Source organism: Eucyclogobius newberryi, unplaced genomic scaffold (assembly GCF_026437365.1).
Source record: "Eucyclogobius newberryi isolate DKJ021-1_F unplaced genomic scaffold, fEucNew1.0.hap1 SCAF_11, whole genome shotgun sequence".
Taxonomy (NCBI): domain Eukaryota; kingdom Metazoa; phylum Chordata; class Actinopteri; order Gobiiformes; family Gobiidae; genus Eucyclogobius; species Eucyclogobius newberryi.
Genome location: NW_027315735.1, coordinates 6,693,128 through 6,718,719, shown reverse-complemented (window position 1 = coordinate 6,718,719; position 25,592 = coordinate 6,693,128). Strand labels below are relative to the sequence as shown.

General features: G+C 39.0%; 1 protein-coding gene across 1 annotated transcript in view; it reads right to left on the bottom strand.

The window, feature by feature from the left end:
• Positions 1 to 25,592, bottom strand: part of lingo2 (leucine rich repeat and Ig domain containing 2) — a 438,908-nt gene that overhangs the window by 159,818 nt on the left and 253,498 nt on the right. Inside the window, exon 5 of the mRNA XM_072435292.1 lies at positions 16,520 to 16,606. The gene's annotated coding sequence lies outside the window, so the exon portion shown is untranslated. The remainder of the gene's footprint in view (positions 1 to 16,519; positions 16,607 to 25,592) is intronic.

Here is a 25,592-nt window from a genome sequence, read left to right as displayed (position 1 = left end):
ATCGTCGGGTCGTTTGTGGCCCTCTGCTCCATATAAGTTTTAAAATTGGCCCTCGGTGAAAAAAGTTTGGACACCACTGCTCTACACCATCATGAAATAAATGCTTGATAGATGTGTGGAAGATTACTGTGTACAGACAAACCGCTACGCAACCCTAACCACTAACCCACCTCGATACGCTGCATATTATTTCATATTTCAGTATCCTCCAAGTGTTTAAACTCAGTGTGATTTCCTTGCGCAGAAATATACCCACAACATGCTGTTTCATGTGCATATGTGAGGAGTGAGGAGTCTGTAATGTTATGCAGACAATGTATAATTCATCAGGGTGAAGACAGAAGGGGAGTCTTCCTGCTTGGTCAGGCTGAATTATCCGTGAACCGTACCTGAGCACTGCCCTAACTTTGAACCTGAACACAGCTTCTGAACATGATGTATTCTTATCTCCTCACTAAGATAGTCAAGTTGGCGTGAGAGCTCAGCATTAACTTCGGCCCTTAGACCTCAAGATAAGCAGACATCAAAACTATGAATGAAAAATGTATTTGCACGGGAGAATTTCAACCACTAGGTATTGGAAAACATTGTAGGTGAAGAAGAGAAGAAGATGCTGAGAGATGTTTTTTTTGTTTCTGTTTTTTTGATGCTCTCAAAAGGTTTTCACGTGCCTTTCGTTATACTGTAGGCCTCTTTAGTTTGAACCCTTATCACGTTAATTATGTTGTCGTGTGTACCCTTTGTACCTTTGTGCCCTTTGTTAACTGATCCCTTTTGTACTTGTACTGGTAAACTACTATTTAGGGCTTTTCATCATTGACTCGATTAATCTGTCAAGGAATCATATGGACAAGAGTAGAAAGGAGGATGCAGGGAGTGGTTAAAAAGCTGAACGTTTGGGAGTGAATTTGTATCGCGAATCTACCGTTGACATACAGTATATAAAGGCACCGTTTTCAAGTACTTTTCTCTATGAACAGTGCAGTTGTGGTCTTGTGAGTGCTGTTTTGGGTCAGATACATTCTCAGATCATTAAGATATCTAAACTGCTTTGAGATATTTTGCCAGTTTTGCACCACTGTCTCCTTTAGTCGACTAAACAATTGCCAGGGAATGTCGACCCAAACTTTTTAAAGTCGAGTACAGCCCTATTGGGATTCAGCTTTTTTGTCTCATATGTTGGCTCATAAACTAAGCCTGTTACCAGCTACTGTTCTGTTACCTTTACTTTCTCTTCAATACAACAAGCAGAAATGTGTAATATAACTCCCAAAACTTTGCCGCTATATCTTGCAAATAAAATTGGCTGTCATACCGATAAGAAACACCTTTTTTACATTGAGCATTTGATTATTTTTTTGGTGTTATTTGAGAAAACAAGCACATTGAAGCTCCAGCGGTTTTTATTTTCGCTTTAACACAGCGGATCAAAACAAAATAACACGTGCTAGTCGGCGGTGGAGGAGCAATAGTCATTTCCACTGATCTAATACGAGTGAGTTTCTTACCTGGTGCTGTTGAATGCCTCTTCTGGGACGACACGTTTAGAAGAAGCAGGAACACAACTACGCATACTTCTACACACACTTCTACACACACTCCTACACACACCTTAGCCGGATCATCGAGAGTCTAATCGCAACAGCTCAATTGTACATCCAAGATTTACATGCATCTGTTTGAATTAGACTAGGCCACTTATTCGTTTGGCACGAATTTGATAGAAAGGTAGCAATAAATGTAATACTACTTCATCCTATCCATGGGCGCTCATTATTGAACTTTGTTAACCCTAGTGTAGAACTCTATTAACATGCTGTGAATTGTGATTTTTGTATTAGTTAAGCAGTTCCTATTTCAGAATGAATGAATCTCGATCTTAAAAACGCAGTCCGATTATGTAATTGCGTTGAAAGAGAAATTACTTTTAGATATCTCCTTTTAGAAAGGGCAACTATTAATCGCAAAACATTTATAGTGGCATGCAGGGCTTTTAATTGCAATTTATGTTTTGTTATTAGGACTTTTCAAATTGTGATTTAGATTCCATTGCTATATATCTTACAGGTTTCATACATCAAACTTACTAATATGAGACAAAAACTTAAGACAACTAAACTACAGACAGGAAACAACTGTATTTGCGCTGACATAATCTCACAACTACCTCTGTACCGCTAACCATCTTGATCATCTCTACTGTCTTAAAACTCAAATTCCACATTTTAGTTAGCCTAGTTTTTGTCCCCAATATGTGCGCACGGATCACGATACCCATAAATAATACAGAGTCCTTAAATTAAACATCAACAGAAGGTTTGTGCTTGCCGGCATTTGCTTCTAGCCTTAATTAGAAGAGGAAGGAGTAAAACAAGCCAAAGGGAGTGAAGCCTTTGATTTCCCACAATGCACTCTGTTATTACAGTGTGCATTCATTTCAGGAAGAAGGCCTTGGAGATATTGACGTCTAAAAAGCACCTTGTTTACAAAAGTTCACCTCGCATGTACTTCAAAGGTGACAGTGGGCATCCCTGACGTGCTCCTCTTTGGATTGAAAACATGCAAAAGAGCTGCGTTTTGCAAAGTAATCCAATATAAGCCCAGAGGAGCGTTGCACTAACAAGGAAGAGATGAAAGAGGGGGATGCATGAGTGATGTAATATAGCAAGTAAGTATGAAAATGTGTTTAAATAGTTCTGCTTCCATTCAAAGGTTTACTATGATATAAGCATTAATTAGAGACACATCTTGTTGCACGTTCCTTTAGATTTTTTAAGGCGGTGTAATACAGTGTGTAAGCAAATAATAATAGAAGTTTCTGCTTCAATTAAACTCTTTATTATTAGAAAAGCATAATTGGAACTTGATTTTTTATACATAAAATACAGCAATAAATACATATGCATTTATTTAACATAGATGCAATGGCAGTTTATTCTATTTTATGAATTAGTCAGGTGTCCGACATTCTATATTCTATTCTATAACATTCTAGCAATAATATTTTGGAGTTTGTAACTTCATTATGTGAAACTTGTGAAAAAATAAATAATATTAATTTAAACTCCTTAATTTTAGTTTAAAAAAGTCTCATGGCAATATCTTTGAGGTTGGGTATGAGAAAGCGATGGTTTATACGGCAATTTGAGCACTGAAATGAAATGAGTTTGATGAATGTCTATGGCTTTAAAATACACTTTTACCTGAGGAGAAAGTTACCACTATATGACGTACGAAGCAAAGTAGTGGATCTCGGGAGAGACAGCAGGCCTAAATATGCATGAGTACGATAAACATTCTGGATTACATAATCATAACTCCAGGTTCTGACGAATAAACTGTATGAAATGGTAAAACCTCAAGAATTGCAGTTTAACTTAATTTGGGGCATTAAGGTTCAACTTACTTTGGTAAATTATATATATGTATGTATATATATATATATTTATACAGGCTGGTTGCTTTAGAGTGAATGTTGAATTTGCATTTCAATGTGTACACATTTTACTGTGCAATTTAGTCATTCAATGGAAGCAGGACTTTATAGATGTCATTTACAATAATTTAATCTAATTATATTTAATTTTCCTGCATACAGCTTCAGGTCTGGCAGAAAACTGCTCCGGGTCGAGGCAAGAGAAGGAGAAAACCTTTTTACCAGGCTCACTGCGAATGCAATAATGTAACAATTAATTTACCCTCCAAAGAGCTGTCTGTTGCTTTGACTGCTTGTTTCCTTGTAATTTTCTGAAGCGTCACGTGTCTTGTGGGCTTGCCAGCGCCCTCTAAACTTTTTTAGAACAGTATCACAAGTACGAGAAAGCAACAGCGCCCCCTCGTCTTGGTTAAATGTACTGTGAGCACGTTTCTGGATTTCTGTTGCCTCTTTTCTTTTATCCAGCAGTGTTTTTAGTCCACCCTCTCCCCGACTCCTTTATGGAAGAGTACTCAAAGACCATTGGCTGCATTTCCAGTTTCTCACCACATTGCACACGGCTCAGAACACTCGTGCACTGCATCAGACTTAAAACCCGTGAACATACAACAAAAAGCCGTCACATGCCGACAACATGAATAATGGAGGCGGGATGATGTGCACGTCACTTGCGGTAGCTTTATGCACGGAGCAGTAATTGTTTTGATCTTGTATGTGCTGTTGGCATCTGTATCCATGTTCAATCTTTAATCACAGTAGGGTGTGCTTGCAGCAGTAAAAATAGCATTCCGCCTTTTTTGAACATGCTACAGGCACATTAGCATAACGGCTAAATGAGGTTTTCATTCACCATGTTCTAGAATATCAAAATGGCTGTGTTCCAGTAGTAATAGAAGTTCCAGGTAGCTTCAAAACGTGTATTAAAATCAATAAGTATTATAATTAATTAGCATTCAGTACTGTCTAAATTTGGGTGACAACGGGTTCTGGATTGGTTAGTGCCAATCTCGAATGGGGAAAAGAGCAGTAGAAAGTGGAGACATTCAAGGGAGGCATTTTTGCTCATAGAACCCCTTGTACAAACAGCAAACACGAGATCCCGAGGTGCTGTCCCAGGCTCTTCTCCTGCTGTTTGCACTGCATACATGTCAATAAAGGCCGCAGAATACCTCTGTATTTTGGAGTTACACACAGCAAGAGCATGTCTGTAATCTGCAGGGGAAATGGGGAGAGTGACATGACGGCTAACTATTCAAAGCTAACAGAGAAATTAAACTAGTTTGTCACACTCTCGGCATTAGAAACAGATATATATTCAGCGCGTGTCCATCTTCTGAGACCGCAGGTGCCGCGTTCGGGAGGCAGTGGCTCAAGCGCAAACTGTGATTGTGTCCATGGGCAAGACACTTCACCTACCTTGCCTCCAGTTTTTAAGTATGCTGGTGTATGAACAGGTGTATGAGTGAGTTTGTGTGGGCCAATGTAGGACATAAGTAGCCCATGGCAACAATCCAGCGTGGTTACAGCATGTGTGTATGTATGTTTGGGGATTTATTAAACGCAAACCCTTCTAATCGCAGACTTCAAGAGAGTTTCAGTACAGTATCCCACCAAACAGCCTATATTGGATAATGAAGGCTAACATGAGGTAAAGTGAATTGATAATTACGGTGGCCAATGCCCTATCACGGTCAGTATCTGCAATCACCATTATTAACTAGTCAGTGGAACACCATCTCCTATCAGCGTTTCTCAGAGACTCCTGAATATGCCAGCCTTTTGTGACTTGTCAGCAGTGATCAATTGTCTTCGCGGCTGGTTAAGTGATGGAACGTGACTAGAAACACTTTTGTCTCCGTAAGCCCAGCCCCTCCATATTAACATGCCGGTGCGGCGCCCGTTCCTCTGCGCTCACAGATGTAGCTCATTCAGGTTTGTCAGAAAAGCACAGGCGTGGAGGGATCTAAATGTCACTTGTGATATTAGCAACCGAGTAATTAAGAAGTACAAGGACACTCTGTGGACCTGTGACAAGAAGCATCTGACAGGGTCGTTCAACGCATCAAGTGCCAACCATGGAAGAATGAGAAAAATGAATCTTGCAGTCTAATATTTGCCTTCACATTATCTGCCATCATTGTTGGCCTTTAAAATGTTGACACTTCAATAACAAGTGCACTATGTAATTTTTCTGGCAGAAGATCCACCACATGCTTGCTTCACATGTTATGGCTTTGCCTAGAATTTTAATTAAACTGGATTTATTTTTGCACAGCTCAAAATCACCACTGTAATCTTGTCTCAGGGCCTCACAATGTGTTGATTTTACCAACAGAGATGGGACAATAAAAGACAAGCAACAAATATTCACCACAATGTTATCTATCTCAATAGAGACAAGCAGGTGATCCCACTGTGTCAAGTGACAAGTCAGATCTGTTTTTTAAGACATTTTTGAGCAAATAAATTAAGAAACTACATACATCATGTACATTTTCACTAGTTGAGCTTTGACAAAATCTAAGGAATGAAAGGAGAATTAAACATGTCTTATCAACATGTATGTGAAAAGATTTACATTTCTGTTTCAGTCTCTGTAAGGGAAAGAACATCAGAGCTGAATGGAGCTAAACAAACAGTTCCCTCCACATTTGGCCACATGTCCAATTATACTTCAACAATTTATAAATCAACCAAAATATGTAGGGATTTTTTGTGTTAAATCTGGTCATGAAGTTATGAGTAAAGCATATATTTTACAGCGATTGATCACGGTTAGCTATTCTTTCATTACAACACCTTTAATAGTGTTAACACAGCATGAACAATCAACAAATAGTTTATTATAACAAAAATGCCTGATAAATAATTCAACACAACCATAGTTCTCGTAACCTGTTGAATAATTAAGTAGTTATTAGTAGGCGAAGTGTAGTTATTATAGTTATATTCTACGGTGTAACAGCTTTGCAGCTTTAGTCGTATTGAGTTATAATCCATGAAGGCGGTGCATCACACAGCACAAAACAGCTTAGTCAGCAAAGCACCCTGGGAAAGTGAGTCTTTTTTTTTGTACGTACGCCATACTTCAGTTCAGTCAGAGTTCAGGCTCACAGCACCGAGCATCAAAGCGCTGTCAGAGCAACACGTCCCCTCTGCTCCCGATACACCAGGCTACGTTCTGTGAAATGTCGCCAAATGTAGGGCATAAAGAGGCCGCACGGGAATAACAAATAAAAAATAACAACATTTACTATAGGTGTGGTGTAATGTTTTTTGGGCGGGAGGATTAAAGTCTGATTTATGGAACATAATATATTATTGTTGCTTTCATGTGGTCCTAGGCTAACTCGGGATTCCGTGATGTAAAGTAAAGTTTACCACTCGTTTGCATTCATGTGTATTTCAGAAAGTTGGGATTTTGATGTGACCAGTAATAGCGCTTTATTTATTTAAGTTTTTCATTTTACAGACACACAAAAACACATCAGCTGGGGACACAAACTAAGAGCAAAAGAAAGTAGCAATAACACAAGTAACCATAAGTTACATGAACATAAACATCCTCAGTTTTTTTTATCCATATGCCTAATGTCTTATAATGTCAGTCCAGTCGTTGATCGTTGGGGTGTTTAGCTAATTTTACTTTAGCCAGCTAATGTTACACCTTAATTAAACAGTAGTATCAGTTTTTTTTTTGCAGAAATATGCTGCATTTACTTACAAAAAAGGGACAACGGCCTCATTTTTGTGCTCAGTGGAGGTGTTGTTTTGCTCCGTTTTGCTTAGTTTCTCTGTTCTTGTTTCTGCTTTAACTTGTTTACCAACAGCAGAGATTTATGACACTTCAACTCACACTACAGCAATTAATTCCCTCAACGCACTGACCCAGAAACATATTATATGAAGAGATAAATAATCAATTCAACTGTGTGTGATCCCAAAGTCTGTATTAATGATAAATGTGAGCGTAGCTGCAGTGTTCCTGTTGTTTATCTGGTTTTCTACTGTTGACTTGAGTTGTTTTTCTAGATGTCGGATACAAACTAAACATTTAACAGAGTTGAAGATATTTTTATTTGTTAATAGACTGTAGCAGCTCTTTCACATTTCAGATGTGTTTTGAGCTGACCTTGACTCTCCTGACTCTTTGAAGTGCTGTGAAGTCACCTGCATAACCTCTATTCACAATACTGCATAATAATTGCACAACATAGAACATAAACAAAAATGAGACATTTATATGTCTTATTTATTACTGGAAATGCCATTGGGGGGCAATCTAGCAGGGCAAGTGTTTAACACACTGTAGAAGAAGTCAGAGGAGAGTAGTTGCTGTCCAGGGGACACATTGTTTTTTCTGTATCTTAAGTTTCAAAACGCTGTGTGTTTTATTACAATCAGACTCATATTCACGGAGAAATTAGTCTAATGAGGAAGTGAATCTACAATAGATATACAGATATTAGATTGACAGCGGCCTGCAGTTTAGAACCTGCCGTATTGAATAAGATTGACCCGTACATCACTACCGTGAACAATATTTCTGCGTAAATATTTCATGTTACAAAGTAACACTCACTCCATAAGCACAAGCTCAGGAGCAGATGAACCAGATGTGAAGACACAGGTAAATCAGCTCACACAGAGTAATCAAGGACTGAGGGGACAGAGGGGACAAAGAGGACAGTGGTTTATGGCGTTGCACATGTGTAGTTGCAATCGGTTTGATTCCAGCCCTCCACCATATGCCGAATGTCTAAACCTCCTCTCTTTCCCCATGTAACGCTACAACTGTCCTGTCAAATAAAGCCTCCGGGGTAGAAAATATAACAATATTTTTTTGTTTAAAAGATATATACATTTAAGTCAGTAAGTCGCCCACCCTTACATGTATATCAGACCGGTGAAGCAGTATGTATGCAATGTCTGTAATTCATACATTGATTAGAGGCTTGAGGCTTCATCATCACTTATGTGCCGGGATATGAATTACATTAAATTATATTACTCTTGTGAAATTTTAATTTTGAAACTATTTTTCTATTCCCAATCGATACTCCGCCACACACACAATTTCATCTACATTTGAATTTAGAGCTGTAAAAAATGCACTCTTCAACATTTTATTTTTTCATGACTTTCATGACAATGCCCAGAATAAAAGAGTAGCTTGAATAAATGGATCGTTGCAGACTAATTACAATACTCCAAAATAATGAGCCGACTTTTGACACTAATCATGAAGAAATAAACATAAAAGGAGTCCACTGACAGCCATTTCACATTCATGTGTCAGTAGTAGATAAAGTACAGTAAATTGGATTAGTCTACAGTGACATCTAATCAGACACATGTGCTTGATGCTGGGGGAAACGAAGAGCTGGGTTTGCCATGAATATGGAAATAAGTCAGAAAAATATGATGTGACATGAGATAATAATAATTGAACATAGAATTGAAAATGTTTACAGAAATTGTAAAAAATAATAATAATATGGTATTATATCACGTTGTATCAGTGTTTGTTGAACTCTTTAAAATTTCTCTCCAGTTATTGATCACATATTCTGCACTAATTACTTTTTTAAATTTTTCAACCATGTCACCTCACACCTGGAGTTGCATTTTGGTTCACTTCTTCCATTAATCCTGTTTACGAGGTCGTCTTTTCTCTGAGCCTCAGAAAACATTTGGTTCCAAATTGACCAGATTTGTGATATCATAAGTGGTGCTTTAACAACTGAACTCCATAAATCATGCAAACTCGCTCTGAACAGATGAAAATAATTGCAGCTAGATCCCAGCATTACGCTGAGCTCGGACAGCAGGCGGTCCAGCCACTAGAGCGGGGCAGTGAGGAGCTGTTTCTGTCTGACTGCCGACCTCGCCAGACCACGAGTTCACATGATAAATTACCATATATGCATAAGCTTGAATAGATGAGCTTGAACACTGTATGCATGCTTCATTTTGACTTCTTTACTGAAAATGCCTGCGGTGGGCTTCATGCCGAATCACCTCCACCAGCACCACCGAACTGTACAGCGGTCTGAGCTCCTCTCACACTTTCAATGCTACGGAAAGGCTGCAGCCACTGCAGTAGAACTAGCCACTGCAGTAGAACTCTAGTTCTACTGCAGTGTGAGCTCGAGTGTGAGATTGTCTTAACTTTGATGCCACCTGTGAGGCAGTGTGCAAGAAGGGACACCAGCACCTGCACTGCCTCAGGAAACTGTGGGCAAGACTCTTCTGTCATTGTTTTATTCTGCTTTCATTGAGTCCATCTTGGCCTCCTGCGTGCCATCTGGTTTGGAAATGTGTCAGTGAAGAACAAAAATGCACTTTCTCAGATTGTGAAATGATCAGACGGCCACAACAAAGTATGGAGTCTATATATATCAGCCAGCTGCAGAGACTCAGCTCCAGTGTCATGCAGGACCGGAGCCACGCCCTGAATGCTCTGTTTCAGGACCTGCCATCGGGGCAAAGACTGGTCGTGCCAAAACGCAAGATATAGTTAGTTTCATCCCAGCAGCTATTGTCCTCTTGAACAAGCTCACTTTGCACAATTTTTAAATGTTATTAATCCATTATGTCTGTGTTTTTATACTGTGTATTTGATGTCTCTTAATCATTGCAAACCAATTTACCCAAGGGTATGAATAAAGACACCTAACCTGACCTAACCCTTGTTTATCACTGCTTTGTAATTCCCTCTGCTGCCAGTAGATTGAACTATAATAGTAATTATAGTGTATTTTTGTAGCCTTTTTTCTTTTACGTTCTAAAACATGAGATGCCAAAGCAGAGGAACCAAATAGCATCAAAAGGCCAATAACATTACAGATAAGGCATAATTAGTGTGTACTGGGGGTGAAGAGTAGGAATGTAATTTTAATCTAATGTAAAGAGAAGAGAGTTGATTTTACACTGCCAGCGCAGGGTCAAGACCACCGTATCACACTGCAGAAAGTTTACTCGAGCCAAGTATTGGATTGTCTTAAAGATGCACTATTTAACTGTCATTTGTTTTTACAAAACTGACACAAAAAAGCATGCATTTTATATGTGAGCGGGCTCGCCTCAGCAATTGACCTGGTGACCAAGTGATCACCATCACTTGTTTAATGCCAGACCATGAAATATTCTAAGTACAATAATAACATATCTATAGAAACATGTAAGTGCTCTCCATAAGAAAAGTTACACGGTAATCCACAGCAAAACAGGTTGCATTCACCTGACATCACAACATTCTATAGCATTCTATAACTTAAAATTGATCTGGAAGTCAGGTTAGAATTCTATTTTGGAATTCACATGTTTAACTGTCCTGTTACAGGGCCAATCCACAGAAAACAAAAAGCATCACAAAGTCTCTTCAACATCGTCTCTGTCGACAGAAATACACAAAATGAAATGATTTATTCACAATAGCTTCAGAAAGTGGTGCCATTATTTAACTTTAAAGATGTGATTGTTCTCAGTTGAAAGGACTTTCAGCCCTATAATTAATCATTCAGCAATGGCATCACTGCTTTAAAGCTGATGCTGATAATTTGCTAATGCTAAAGCTTTTTCACATTGCCCTGGGAGCAATCATACTGAGAATGGGAGACATCCAACAGCAACAAGAGTAAAGAGCCAAAAGTGCCATCTCGGACAGGCACAGGAAGTGAGTCTGTCATACTGTGTCTCATATGACTGAGAGAGTCATGTCTACAAGCCCAGAGGAGTGGTCATACTCACCATGCATTCATTACTGATGGGCAGATGGATACCAAATATCGATATATTGATATTGATACTGACAGAGGTATCAACAATATCAAATGTCTCAAAAAAAAAAAAGAAGAAGCAGTTTTTCAGATACATTTTGTGTATATATTATGTAATACATTATTTATATTTGATCTTCTCTGCACATATATTTAATATTCATATTTCAAGTTCAAGCAGAGGTTCAAAAAATGTTCGTAGTTGAGGAGATTTGATGCATTGTAGTATAAAACTAATTTGTATCGGTATTGGATCAATACTGTGATATTTGCCAGAGCATTACTTAGTATCGGATTGAATCACTGGCATTCATTGTGAAAGGACCAACTCAGTAAAGAACCCACACATTTTGTTTGCATGTGTTTACTGTTGCGTGCACTTGACCCAGCTCAAGATCAGGAGAAGAACACCAAGATGCTGCACTTCCAAGTCACACCAAGTTTCTCTGGCAGAGCAGTGTCCAGAATAGCATAAACATAAGTTGTATGTTTTATTGCAAAAGTACACACAGGAACATGAACACAGGAACATCAGGAACATGTTGTAAAAAGCCTTGAAAAAACTTGAACTCAATGTCCAATGGCTCGGACATAAGGGTAATGACTTGAGTTTTGCAAAATAAGGACTAGATTCCACCTCTGCCATTTCACATAGAAGGTTGGGTCAAATGTGGAACACAAACTTTGTAACCTTAACAACTCAGAAAATGTTGACCTCCATTAGCTGGTTTATCTTGTGTCCAGACCATGTGAGAGAGATAGCTTAGTTTGAATGAAGTTTGGAAGTTTGAATTTGCCACAGCACTTACTTGCTGCCATCTCACAAGCCTTCGTGTTCAGTGTCAGGTGGAGCATTGTTTGGACTGTCATTTCTCAATTTGAGTCATTTACCAAAGTGGCATCAATCACACAACTCCATAAACCTGACATTTTTCATATATAAATGGACAGAAATACTTCGAAATATTATCTGTTAGTTGTGGCCTATGTTTGACATTTAATAAAGTTAAATAGAGTTTGCAAAGACATGCAGATGAATGCTGTCACACATCTAATACTAAAATATATTTATATTCTTTTGTGGTCATGCTGAAGTCGGATTTATTCTTCTTCTTTACAAATGTCTGCTTTTACAATATGCAGCATTGTTCAAATTCCAGTCCATGTCTGTGGCCTTTTGGTGGTATTTTCACCTTTTGGCGAGATTTACTTTATCTCCCAGACACTTTTTGACAGCACAAACACGTTTATCACAGATGTTTTTGAACACTTGTTGCGCTTAGCTCGTATGATGCTAACCGCTCTGGCTTCATCTCCTCCGCCTCCAACATTCATCCCATGATGCAACTGTCTGAAAGATTCACTGACAACCGCGTCGCTCTCCCATGGATGCTTTTGTTTGCTTTGGTTTCCCCTTTAACTGATTAAAGACGCTTCTCTTTACAAGGCAATTTTGCATCCAGCACAACATTTTTAGCGTGCGAGTGAGCGCGCTAGGCTAATGCGTGCAGAGTTCACAATAGACACATCAAACCGGCTGCTGCTACTGCTACTGCCGTCGTCTTGATTTAGATGCAAAAACACAATTCCACGCTCGGCGGCCCTTCCCACGAGAATGGGGTATTAACATTTAATGACATCCTCTCTGTCTCTTCACACCACGTTGCCCATTGTACATCTCTATCTCCAAAAATAAGAATTTCAACAAGTAAACCGTGGCGTGATGCAGATAGCGCTCAAGAAATCTTGTACGCTTTTGACTGGTGAATTAAGATACAAGACAGGATGTTGTTTTTGTGACAAGAATGTGTTCGGGAGTAATGTGTTCGGGAGTTGAAGACAAGCCTTACAGGGAGGTTGAACAATGCGGGTGAACTTTGGTTGGCACGATTCTAAGAGACGCACTAGAGACTGTTTATCCGTGGAGCTGCTGTTGCTGGTGTCAGAGAGAGAGAATATAGGATTTGCAAGGTAAGTTTGACCAAAAAGTGATAATATCTAAAGCTTTGGCAACAGCACGATAACGCTGTCATTTTGGTACTGAGAACACACTTTGTATCTCTTTACGACTCCAATTTTAAGTAGAAAAGTTGGTCAGAGAAGTTCATTCTAGGGCTGCAAGATTAATCACAATTGAATTAAAATGGCTATGAGCAAATCGTAAGGCCAGCAGTTTTAATCATAATTTCCTCCACAAAAAAAAAACAAACGTGATCTTATGCTGCTAACACTTTAACCATGTTCTGAATTCTGCTCTACAAATAAACTTGAATTTGACTTCCACAAACCTAACGCATGTGACGTCACAACTCAGGTCGAGAATTTCTGTTCTGACTTTAGCAAACAACTTGTAGCATGATAGAGGCATGGCTGGCACTCGAGCTCCTGAGCCACAGAAATTACAGGAGTACTTTATTAAACCACGAAAACCAAGTTCAGTGGACAGCAGGCTAAGATATAACATGCTCATTGTGTCATCATTAAGTGTTCCTCCATCTAAACATTCACATATCCATCAATGCATCCACATTAAAACACAGTGTAGTCTATTTTGGATTATTACTCTATCATTATGCTTTATGCTCATAAATACTAATATTTTGGGGTGAAAAAACAAACACAAAAGAAAGAAAGACAATTTCAGAGTAACACATTATATAGAGCTCAGATCAAACACTAAATAGTGCCATGTTTTTTTGGCAGCAGCGGTAAATGTCCATAAAGATACAGTTGCCAAAATAATATTAAAAAGTAGACTAAAGCGATAAAAACATTTATCACATTTATACAGTTTCAGAATACTTTTGTATACACATTTAATTATGTATTTAGTATTTTCAAATCTCCATCGGTTTAACATTTTGCTAACTGAAATTTGTGATGAAGTGTGATGACATAATTCCAAGCTCTATTGGACTTAAAGTAGATATATTGTGCTAATTTGAGCACAGTATGGCACAATCATCAAAAACATACATTTTGAGTTTTATTTAGCTTCATGCTTTGATGAAATCCTGTTTAGTCTATAACAGGGCTACAAGATCCTTCTGCGCTGTTTTTAAGTATAAATCATCATGCCAGAGTTGTTCTGAACATTTCTGCCTCAAATCACAATCAGAACAACTGTGTGGCTTCATTAGAACGTCTGTGGCATCTCACCTGTGTAATCCACGTTTCTGCCAAAAGATGGAGCTCAAAAGTCAATTACTAGCATAAGAAACTAAATTTGTATTTTTTTTTTACTTTTTGTTCATTCATTCATTCATAATATTTGTCCTTTAAATTATACATTGTGGGATGGCTAACGCTTAAAACATGTGAGACTCACCATTTATTTGTCAGCATTCATGCATAAATTAAAAAAAAATCAACTTAAGTCTGCCTCTGAGAACCTCGCTAGTACCTTGCATCTATAGAAACCCCAGCACCGTGCTTTCCCTGCTCGTCAGAACCACAGCCCTGAAATATGCATGATGCTTTACTCTCCTTCTGAGGCTGCGGCGAGTTCAGGCCCTTATTGTAAATTTAACACCCGCCGTCCTCCACGTGAAGCAGGCGAGATGGACGAGCTCTCACCTCCACGACCCCGGCGCATTGATGTAGACTCTGGCCCGTATTCAGCGCCCATTTACGTGTCAGCGGTCAGCAGCGCCAGCTCGGCCGGAGCAGTGACATGCCGAGGCGCGTAAAGACAAGGGGATGTGCGGAACAAGGAGGGCCGCGACACGAGAATGAAGGATTGGAAGACGGAGGATTTCACAGATAAAACAGCTCAGAATAGTCAAGATGGGTGAAATCGTGCTCCAGGCTAACGCTCCTCATTCAAACAGCGCTGGATTGTGTCGTCATTTGGCGAGGCAAGGATGATAATAGCAAATGGGGATTTTAACATTCATTCAGTCCGTTTAGCTTATTGTTAGCTGACAAGAAACATGACATATTTACACCAAAACTTTAACTCTTCCTTTATCCACCATAAGATAAGGTAAAGTGCTCTATACTTACTTTGATACTGCACTGATCATATTATATGTGTGATATAGCATTGGGAAGAATAAAGTTTAAAAAGGGGTCTGATACAAATAAATTATTTCTCACTACAAAATAATGCTATTTGGCAACTGTAAAGATATCCAGCCCTGTGGCGCTACTTCTGTTAGGCTCGCTTGTCCGTGATTGCCCTTCTGCCTGAGTTCTATCCTGATTGGGTTTCCACCAGAGCCACGCCAAAATAATCAATATTTAAAGATTACTCAACAGACGAGTTTAATTCACGACATAACCACATAATTGGTGTTAGGCGTACGCTAATGCTAACCCAAGCTAATTAAATAAAATCACAATTAAGGACAGGTCAAGTCAGGTGTTTTTATACAATACATGAGTTAAACTGTAGTGCTGTTTTAAATGTAAATATTCAATTTATTTCAGGTTAGGTTTAATTTAGGGGCTGAATGTGTTTTTCACTGCTTCTCACTTCCTTTGATATCAAAAGTAAGTAACTTTGACGACAGAGCTCACCTCGCAGCTCTCTTAAAAAAAAACTACAAATGTGAGAAGAGTTTTTTTTTCTTTTTTTTCTCCGTTCTCAAATATCCACTTTGATCCGTTTAGAGCCTAGTGTTCCACAAGAAATTCCCATCAAAACCTTTTTCGGTCCCTATTACAATGGCATCTTAAGTTTTAAATCATTTTGCTGAATCAATAAAACACCACAGGACATTGACAACACTTTTTTTAAATACACCTAATCATATGCCAAAAATACATACATTAAATTAAACATTAAAATTCCTTTCCTTTTAAAAGATGCTGATATTAACGTGCCATTAGCCTACTCCAACCTCACACTGCTAGTAAATCACACATTATATCTTGTCTACCTGTAAGAAAAAATAAACTTTTGTTTTGGTCATTAATGCAACTAATTTAACATAAACCCGTAATTATGAATGCCCAATTTAGCCAATATGTCATTCCGTTTCATGCAGTACAACTTACTGCAATTGAAATCATTCGCCAAAGACACCCAGAAACAACTTCCACTCAACATGACAAAATGTTTTATGTCCTTGTTCTTTTTTGGAAACATACTCGTCACTCTGGGAACAATAAATAGTGCATGAAAATTGTGCTAAGTGCATTGGTGCCGTGACAGAACTTTAAAACATACAATAGCCAACCTCGTCACGTCACAGCCAAAGAGTCCCCATTAACGGCATCCTTCTTGAACTAAATGCACTCAGATTGACATAGAAATAGGCCCAAATACAGCGCGAAGAGCGTAACAGCAACTACTTACCACTTGGATATGTAATCATCCACTCAGCCATGGCCTTTTCCGTCGCTTCTCTTTTGCTGCGCTCCGATCAGTTTTTCAGGATTTTAGCTGCGGAGAAGGGAGAGGAGGAGAGAGAATGAACTTTCGGCTACAGTTCGAATCAATATGTGAAGATAAGCAGCTCTTTCAGAACTAGAGCGTCCTAATGGAGTCCAGGTCGATGGTAGAGATGCATGTGTAAGGATGAGATGAGATCAAAGAAGAAACAACTGTTGATTTTGACATGCATTGGGAAGAACTGTTTACTAGTTTAGAATACAAATTTCCAGATTAGGCAAGTCATATTCCATTTAAAGTTAGAACAAAACATAAAGTAAAACATTTCTTTGGCACACGAGGGATTTAGACAAATATTAAAAGCCTTATTTGAATCATTGCAAAAGTTAAATAAAAAAGACAGGGAATGAAAAAGAACAAAATGGCTGCCAAATATTTTTCTTTTGGAAGGTGATATTGCTTTGCCTAGAATGTTCCACAGTATGGCTTTGACAAATTCACTTTATAGGTGTTTCTATGGTACAAAAGGCATATTTCACAAAGATTCATGACTTTAAAAAGTAAAACCGGATTTGATTTTAAAGGACACATTATGTAATTTTTAAATTAATTTTTTCATCAAAAACACAAGTCCTCTCCCCTCCGAGCATCACAAACGCTCCGTTCTGAATCTCCTCTATAACTGATGTTTTCTCTGTGACGTGGCTCTGAGAATCGTCTCTGTTGTTTTTTAAGGCCATAAATCTTCACTGGACTCATTCTGTACATTTATGCCCTTAAATCACGATCCTTGCAACTGCGCACTTAGGAAGTCAGCAAACAGCTGCATTAGCAAACAGTGCTGATTTTAAATTTTTAAATCTGCAGCGGGTAGATGGAGCAACTCTACTCTGGCATCCCCCAAGGCTGTGCCAAAGTTATATTGCTTTTTGAAATAAACTTTTTTTGTCTTTTTCTTATATATGAAATGTCAAATATAATTTAAAATATTTCTACCAAAATACTTCAATGACCTGACACCTGTGATTCAATTCAATTTGATTCATTTTTGTAACGCCCCAAATCACAATAGCAGTTGCAGAACTGTTCTTAGGGACTTGTTAATGTCCCAAGCTCCCCAGTCCTTAGACCCTCCTTCTCGCCTCCAGGTTTCTTCTTTGGGAAAAAGTAGTAGAAACCTGGAGGAGTTCAACAGTGAAGGAGAGATCCGACTCCTTCAGATGGTCAGACGGACGCGAGATAGACAGTGGAGCTGGAGCCACTCAGGAGGAGAACCAGTTTGATATCTAGGTGATCAACCTAGATATCAGATTTCTTAAATCCATGCAAACGAATCATATCAGATTACTGCATGGTCTGATGAAATCCAGTTATCAAATGTATCTGGCCATATAACCACTGCCACTTCCGTTACAAGAGTTCATTCCTCGACATTACTTCTCTTTCCAAGTCTATTTCTCATCTAACACTAATTTCCCATGTGTCCTGAAATATTAGTATGTACTAATAGTACTCGGGAGTCATTTTTGATTCGTCACAGAGTTTGTGAATGATGACCTTTCTGATGATGAAACTGTATTAAGGTACTGGAATACAGAAGCATAAAAGTCCTCAAATGACCTCCATCACCAAGTGCACGTTGTCTTTAACCTGAGATGTTACAAAGTAAGTACAAAGCAGAAATGTCAAGGGCAAATTGCCTTCGTGCACCTGCTTGTCACAGTGGATAAGGTGAATGTCGTAAGTACTCAGCAACATTTCCTCTACATGATGGGGCTGAACAATTTTAGAGCTGAACAAAAATCATAAATGCAGTTTTTTCAATGAATACTGCAATTATGATTTAATTCCTATTATTTTCACTGCATTAGAATTAAATATATGTTTTTTTTTTTAATTTAGTAGGGTTGTTAAATTTTTATGAAATTGCTATTGCAATGAACGTTTTATTGTACTACATTGTATTATTTGATTGAGTTGGATATTGAATCTGTTTTTTGCCTGTTTAAGCCCAAGTTATTATTAAGTTAATTAAACCTTTGGCATTGACTGCCTTGTGACTAGGGATGCGTACCGTTCCGTAGAACCGGATCCGGACTTGTAAAAACGTTTCGGTTCTGGACTCATTAAAAATCTACCACTCACATTCTATATCCTTTACGTTCTAGAATCTAAACCATCTGAAACCTTCCATAGATCGCAAAATTCTCGCTGGAAAAGACGTAAACACTGACATCGCTGTCAATGGTGCACCCGGAGCCATTAGCGACGCACGCGTCTTCCGCGCGGCAGAAGTTGAAGCCGGCGCAATGAGTTTAAAGACGCGAGAGACCGAACATTGAGGCGGCAGCTGTAAGATTGCTGGCTTTATTTGAAGCGTTTGAAGCCGCCGCGTGCGTCGCCGCTTGTGCCGCTCCGTGAGTTAGTTTAACGCTTGTTAAAGGAGCGGGTTGTGCTTTGGTTTGGGTGTAAATATTGTAACTTCTCGCTCAGGTCAGTAATGGTTTAGTGCTCAAAAGTTGTCACTTTATTTCTTGAACAGAGTTGGTTACTGTTGGCCGTAACCATGGTGATGGAACAGGAACATCAAAAACCACCTCGTCTCCTGAGCCGCTCTTAGCTCCGCCCCAGAGACCGCACGCACGCGCACTAGAGACTAGGGTCGCTACAATATGAATAAAATAAATGTTATGTTGTGGTGTGATGTAGCATTTATTTAGGTGGGTTAATGTGCAATATACATATTTATACATCTAAGTAAATACTAAGTCAAAGTAATATTATTTAATTGCTGGATTCATTAATTGGAGCTTATATTTTGTAATAGTATTTGTATTCTACAGTTGTTAAATATGGTCAGGTGTTTAATGCTGTTAATATGATGTATTGTGTGTAGTGTAAAATATTTTCACATTCTATTTTTGATACTGCTAAGTTTTGATTTATAGTGGTTCTAGTTGACTGTTATGCTAGTTTTTGAAGGTTTTTACCTGACTTTGATGCCAATGGATCTGCAAAATTAAAGAGTGGAAATGTATCTAAAGGCATTAAACTTCAGGTGTGGGAACAGCCCAGTCAAACCAGTAATACACTGGACAAACACAGTATCAGCTGAAACAGCTGCCCCAATACCAATACTCAACTTGCTCTTGTTCGGAAGTTGTTCCTCTAGTAAAACACATGAATGTGTGTTAGCTAGCTAGCAGCTTGTGATTTGTAAGTTGTAACTTCTGTTAATAAACAGTGAATAAACCAGATGCTGTTTTAACATTATGCAAAAATGGCATGGTTTACCTGAACCTAAACCTCTGGATTCGAATCCGGACTTGAACCTGAACGTGGATTTAGGTATGCATCCCTACTTGTGACTGCTTTACATAACACACAAGAGCGCCACTCCTCACCTGTCCGCATTGGGACCGTACAAATTTGGCCACCATCGTGGATCATCATATCATTGTGGATCATCACAGATCATCGCATCATCACCACGATGAATCACCACGATGGATTCACAATCGGTCACCATGATGGATCACCACGATGGATCATCACGTCAATGAAGATCACCATCATGGCTCACACAGATCATATTTCATATTTCTCTCTAACGTGCATGGGAAAATGTAGTTTAAAAATTTAACTTATTTGACTTGAACAGAAAGAGAGCGAAAGAGCACAGTGGGTTACACTGCCACGTGCATGGAATTAGGGGCAAAATGCACACGCTACATCAATTTGTCAGACACTCAATTGCCAAAGCAGAGGGCAAGTTTTGCTATTTAGAAAAGAGAGGGAGAGCAGCGAGGGTCAGTGCGAGATCTCAATCGGATATCGTTCAGTGTGCCTTCTATAAAACGTTTGCAGTGGCAACAATATTTTCACCACATCAAATTGATCTAATGTGCACGGCGCATCTGAACCACACAGAATAGTGAAGTAAGAGGTGGATGGCCTGGGAGGAGCAGAGCATTAAACCTGAGGCTCCTCGACAGTAATTACGACATAATAAATGCATTGTGGTCTTTTGCTTCGTTCATGCTTTTTTAAGGTTATTAAAAGTGTAGCCTAGTTATTGAAAGTGTTATCAATAAACGCATGCTGGATAAGTTTAATACCATACACCGTGAAAAATTCGAGGTAAAACAATAGCATATGCATGGAGAAAAGCATGTGTTGAACCCTCCATCAGAAACGTTACATTAGCTACGCTCACATTGCAGGGTATGAGGTCCAATTCGGATTTTTGGTTTGAATCAGATTGTTTTATATTACAATAAAGGCGACTGCCATTTGTGTCTGGTGTGAAAGGAATGCAGCTCGATGTGTCCCGCATGCGCACAAAAGAACACGACGTCACACGCATGGTCACACGTAGCACACTGTGTTTAAGGGAGTAAAATGGGCAGGTTCCCCAGTCTTGCCTGCTCCTTTTATTGATGTCCTTAAGTTTATTTAAATTCCGCACAAATGCTTTTTATTCACGCTGTCATTGCGGCCAGGAGCGGTTAATCCCTCGCTCAACCAACTCCTTCTCTATCTCCTCAAATACCGTCCGATTTCCTCAAATATTGCCCGATTACGGTACGAAACCTCTTTTTTTGCCTGAATTGATTTGTCACCCCATATATTGATTAGTTAACAAACTTCTTCCTTTCACTGATAGTTTTCGGCTCCTTCATCTGCTATTTCTCACCACTTTAACTAAGAATTGTGACGTTTATCCCAGAAATGTCGCCTATTGATGACGTTTAGGTTGGATCTGGAGACCTGGTAGTAATGGTAATGAATTAGATAATCTGAATTTGTGCAAAACAGCCTCATTCTAAACAGGATTCAATTCATTATTTGTTGAAAAATACACAATACACCATGTGACAACTTGGAAGAAGTCTTAATGTCAAGTGTTTTTGAGTCTAATGCTACAAGCTTACACACCTCTTTATGGGCAGTTCCTCCCATTCTTCTTTCCAGAACCTCTAAAGCTCCATCAGGTTGGGTGGTGAGTGTCATTTCACAGCCATTTTAAGATTTCTCCAGAGATGTTCAATTGGGTTCACAACTGGGCTCTGGGCCACTCAAGGACATTCACAGAGTTGTCCTGTAGCCACTCCTTTGTTCTCCTGGTCACAGCCAGGGTCGTTGTCTTGTTGGAAGATGAACCTTCGCCCCAGTCTGAGGTTCAAAGTGCTCTGGAGCAGGTTTTCATCAAAGATGTCTCTGTAACTGCTGCATTCATCTTTCTGTTGATCATGGTGCTGAAAAACATCCTCACAACATGATGCTTTCACCACCATGCTTCACTGTATGGATGGGACTGAATTTTGAGGCAAATAATACATTTAATCTATTTTGGAATAAGGACGTAGCAAAATGTGGAATTAGTGAATACATTCCTAATGCACTGTACATCTGGTTGTTCTACATTGTGCAATGCTCTCTTTCACTTTTTGTATTTTGTTATCGCAATTGTTTTTTAACCTGGCAAAAAAAAAATACTTGCATCTGTCATTTTACTCATCTATGCCCTGAAGAAGGCCCCATGTGGCTGAAACATGCTGGCAAATCCTGTTCAATCAAGGACTTTTGATCTAGTCACAGTACGACAGATTTTCTTTTCGCTGAACTTCAAAAAAGGTGTCAAAAAATGTGTATCCTAGTAAAAGAAATGTAAACAATCTTGATGGGTAAAGTTATGAGTGCAATAATAAAAACAGTTATAGAGCAAGAATTAGCTACTTCTATTAACACATCCCTCATTTATTTACATGCCTACTACTGTGCAACACTTGTATTAAATGTACTATAAATAAAATGGATTTGCCTAGCTTGCACACATGTGGTGTAATGGAAATATGTTTTGCTTTCTAGTCAAACTATTTCATTCATACATGCATGTTGCTTATCAAATCCTTCTCTATGGTTCTATAGTTTGGCCCAAACCTAATTGTTACTATGGTAGCTCCACCTCCAACTTTGCACACGATCATCACATTAATAATCCTAATCCCACATCTGATGAAGAATATACTGCATCATTCCATGTGTGTTGCAGAAGTGTCCTTGTATGTTCCGTGATGTCACTTTTGAAGTGACACTTTTTTTCTCCTTCAACCAAGTCCCCAATTATCCAATCGAAAACACAGAGTAAAAGTCTGAGTGACCTCCGCCTCCGCATGTCCGTGTGATGAGCCTCTGCAGACGGTGGGAGGATACAGCGCTGGTCATTATGCAAAAGGCGTGTCCGGTTGGCTAATTCAAACACGGCAATACCCCCAGAATGGATACAGTCATCTCCTCCGAAATCACTCTGGTTCGAATCACTTTTGACACTCAGCGCTCTTAGAAAGCTGTTAAGAGTTCAAGGACAATAGTACTGTTTTGAGGGTTTATGCACCGCCCGGGCTCCTGCGCTGAGCATGGCCACAGAATATTGATGGGGCATTTTTGACAGAATTCCTAATAATCCCCGTTTTGTCATGCCCTTGATATTAAAGATTAGCAAAATGCCTTTGACATTTCACATTGAAAAATTGAGTCATTGAAGTCGATGTAGTCCTTTCAATAACCCTGGCATGAATACTTTATATTCAATACGCGGCTGAACTTTGAGGACATCATCTTAGCCGTATTAAAATGTGCGTAGCAAATGTGGCGGCTTGCAGTCTAAAGTGGGATTTAATCATGACCATTTCGCCTTTCTGCTGTGGCAATTTAGGTGGGATTCAGAGACACGGACAGGAGCAAGGACCTTGGTTGTCAGCATGGCGGCCCCCCTAATGTCCCCTAATGCAGCTGCCCAACTACGAGAGTCACACAATCACAGTCTTCCTGAAATAATGACATGGAACGGTATCCACTGCAAAAATACACACCCCACATCATTATACGGACTTGAAATAATGAATGAATGAAAGTGTTTTAAAATGCAATAAAGAATGGTCATTGCTCCATGGTAACAGTGACTAAACTATTTGGTCATACATGTCTGCTTCAGTGTCTTAGTTTTAATATTTTACTTTTTACTATACAGCATTTCTATTTTATTTACCATCATGCCATTTGATCTTTTGTTGTTGATAAAATGTGTCAATAAATATGTAAAAAAAAAACATAGGCGGACCCAAATCTCGGACACAAATCCGTGGAGTTAACCATGAGAATCAGTGTGTTAGAGATGAGTGGGTTTTGAGAAAATGTTTCTAACTAATTTAAAATGAAATGGGAATCAGTGTCTTTCCTTCAGATCCACTCTCTCTCCCTCCCTCCCTCCCTCTCTCTCTCCCTTACCACCTCGCTCGCTCCAAACACGTGGAGGAGAGACAGTGGGGACAACACACTCATATTTACAGAAAACAGAGCCTGATGATTAAATGGATTAAGACGTGCCTAAATGCAAAGGTGCATGTACCGTGGACACATTCAACTGCGGTCACTGTCAGCCTTTCCTGAGCCGCCCAACTCGGCCCATTTTCTTGGCCTGACACGCATGCTGCGTCAGTCACATCGCGAGGCGGCTGGAGAACGCTTTTACAGAGATCAGTGTGAAGTCTGTTATTAGGCCTGTCTGACTAAGTAAGACAGAAGTGCTGCGCAGACAAATGTTGCGACACTCAACTTTTCAAATTATTAGAGGATCGTAAATGTGGAAAGATTTTTTGCATGTAACGCAAATCAGCCAATCACATCGCTGCATTCAAGACGGCTTTGTCTGTCAGTGTGTGATGTTCTGATCAGCTCATGTAAGCTTTATATTCTACCATAAATAATCTTTACAAAAAAACAATATAATATTTAAATTAATGTGAATTATTAGGCTGTTAGATAGATACATTGTGAAAATAACGAGAACTATTTTAATACTCTTTATATTGTATAATGTAAGGCATAAAAGAGACACTTTGATATTCTGGACCTCAGCTTGCAGAAATGTTCTCAAACTGGACCTAGGTGAAAGTTCAGTTTCCCCTGTCATGATGTTAAAGTTGTTATACGAGCAAGATTTATCGGAAAAAAATCCACACTGGAGTTCTAGACTTAACAAATGAATAAACTATAAAATAAAACCCTCAAGTATACCTAAACATGACATATGTTATGCATATTCAGCAAATACATAGAGTCATTAGCCATGTTGCGTTGCTGGGAGGATATGCAGATAATTATTAGCCTTCTGCTCAAATGTACTTTTCATGCTTCAAAATGTAATTCTAAAATTCACTTTAATTCCAGTTTTAATCGGTTTCTATTCTCAGTCCAATTTCAAATATTTTCTTTGGCAATCACAAAAATGACCCTTGATCATTCATGCAAAACTAACAAAGTAGACTAACTGTGCACAAACAACAGCCCTTCTGTCTCCCCTGATGTACTTTCCTTCATCCAACGATACAATACTAATTAAGCCTGCCCAATTACTGTGCACAGCTGGACCTTTTTTATAGGTTCTTTTCATTCGCCCGAGTTTGATTGCTTGTAAATACATGCTTGATTTAGAGTTCTTTACCGACTAGAGCGCGCTGGTCCCACTGACAAGAAACCAATTAATCACATTAGAGGGCCAATTAACAAGTGGGTCTGCAGCAGTGAAAGTAGAGGAGCGCTGGTGAGGCTGAACCGGGGAGGCGGGGAACTTGGGGAGTTAATGTTTGCGGGTAATTACAGACTTGCACTACCTCGCACTCCAGATCCACATGAGAAGTCCAGCAGTAGGTCTTTAAACTGTCTTCATGGTGGAGCGCTCTACTGGATGTAGTTTAGGGATGCGATAAGATAAGCCTGGACATCAAGGGCACGATGAAAAACAGCAAAGATTGTACGACAGAGCTACACAACAGAAAAAGCACTACACGCGATTCAAACCCGCATGGAATAAAAACAAGTCGTACAAACCATAAGGCCTTGAAGTACAGTTTCTATTGCACTCTCCCAAATGGCCTTTAAAGTGCAGTTAATATTGCACTCTTCCTGAGACCACGCGGTTACTACGCCTTTGTAGTTCTTTTGATTCATTATTGAAATTGATAAATGAGTATTT